Source organism: Diadema antillarum, unplaced genomic scaffold, assembly GCF_040938485.1.
Source record: "Diadema antillarum isolate AM-2024a unplaced genomic scaffold, OU_Dant_1.0 seq00000461_RagTag, whole genome shotgun sequence".
NCBI classification, from domain to species: domain Eukaryota; kingdom Metazoa; phylum Echinodermata; class Echinoidea; order Diadematoida; family Diadematidae; genus Diadema; species Diadema antillarum.
The window spans coordinates 1,166,548-1,168,511 of record NW_027271432.1 but is presented as its reverse complement, the minus strand read 5'-3'; positions in this window follow the sequence as shown (position 1 = coordinate 1,168,511).

Here is a 1,964-nt window from a genome sequence, read left to right as displayed (position 1 = left end):
ATCCTACGGATTTTCTTCCGCAAAAAAAACAACAAATTATCTTGAGGTTTTCCAAAGGTTTTGCACAACTGTTCCGCTGGTCGCCGTTGAAATGTAAGGATGATCTGACGCACATGTAGAAAAATTGTTGTGTTACACTCAGCTAGCTAGTTAAGCTCAGTAGCTCATTTTTACGATACACCTTCGAAGCTTCACCTAGCTAGCTAGCTGTACTCCGCGCGCATTGCGGGGATGCGTCGTGCGCTGCATGCTTGCACTGTCGTACGTGTGGCTAGCTACGAGAATCTACTAGAATGCTCGATCACTGCATGAATGCACTCCTCCATAGAGATCAGCGGAATGCTCTTCAGTAACCTCGTGGAGATAGTTTTCTTTTTTTTTTCATAAATAGTTGCGATATTTTCATGAATGAATGTTCATTTTTATGATAAATAATATGTTTATTGTGTCTTGATAATTTTGTAGTCAGGAATGTCCTTTGTGGCTTAACATGTAATTTATAGATCAAAACACAATTTCAGAAAGCTCGAGACTAAAAAGTTTTTCTTGATAAAAGAATTACCCAATCTCGCGATCGCTAGCCACAGAAGTAGCTCGACAGTCGTCGACCATGGATTACAGTATAATCCAACTCTCTATGCATATGATATGCGCGCGCTCGACACGATTGATGAGCTCTCGATCTCAGCTAGATCACGTTTTACGCCGTGTTATACTCCTCGATCGCTCATCAGATCCCATCAATTGTAACTTCTAAGTAGCTACGCTCGAGCTCTTCTCAGTTTTTCCACCACACATTTCAGGATTGTATAGGCACTAGTATAGGTGTAGACCTCTAGTCGTGTCTTTTTCTTTTGTAATGTGTCGCATCGTTCTACAGAATGCGTTCAATGAAAGTTCACCCTTCGATCTAATCGTCAATTGTTCACTACATGTACTGTTCAAGGGAACTCGTCATCACCGAGCTTTTGCCGGTTGAACATCGACAGTCGTGACTCTCGTCGCCGCCAAACGTCCTACCTAGCTGCGCTGTGACATGACGATGTGTATGCCCAGTGAGCTTCTTGAGGTGGTCTCTGTTTGACTTGCCGATTTGGTCTGTTTTAAACAGATACCAACTTACAAAACGCATCAATCAGTTTTAGATGTAGAGCCACAGAGGTCTAGTGCTACTTTACTTAACTGCTGAGTGTTAGACCAAGCAGTGTGTTGCCTGAAAAACTGCACATCTTCTTCAGAGCCCCGACAGAGGTGAGAGTCTGGAGTGGAGGGTTGCTAACTTAAAGTTAAAAATTAACTGTTAAAATTCTAACTTATCTAACGTTAAGCTAACGAATAGTGTAACAGTTAAAGTTAGAGTTCTACAGTTTCTAGATCTATAACACGTTAGTGTACTAGTACGGTACATACTTGCCAACAGTTTCATTCGAGAAAGCGGTAGAATCCAGGATGCCTAATATGCGAGCAGCGCTAGCTTGAATGTTAATGAAATCTTTCAAAAGCGGTAGTCTACCGCCAAATGCGGTAGAGTTGGCAAGTATGGTAGTAATATCTCTAGTATCGTGTAGTGATAGAACTTGCTCTAATGCTAGAAAACACTACACTAATAAATGTTGCACCTAACGTTAGAGACCCCTAACGAATAATGTACGTTAGATGCTCGAAGTTTAACATTGTCGTTAGATTTAATATTTAAACGTTGGATGGATTTACTCTAACGTTGATTAAATTAGAATTCTACTGTTTCTGATGAGGGTATACACTAGAGTAGGGGCCCCAATTTGCTGCAGGGCTCCAGTTTGCGGCACCCCTAGGAATGTCTCACCATATCTTCAAAAGTTAGAAGGTCATTTTTTTTTTATTGTTTTATTTCAACAGCAATTGAAGAGCTTTCTTTTGATACCAGAATTGTGAAATAACTCAGATGATGGCCTTCATAATTCTAATTTAGACTGCCTGTGTTG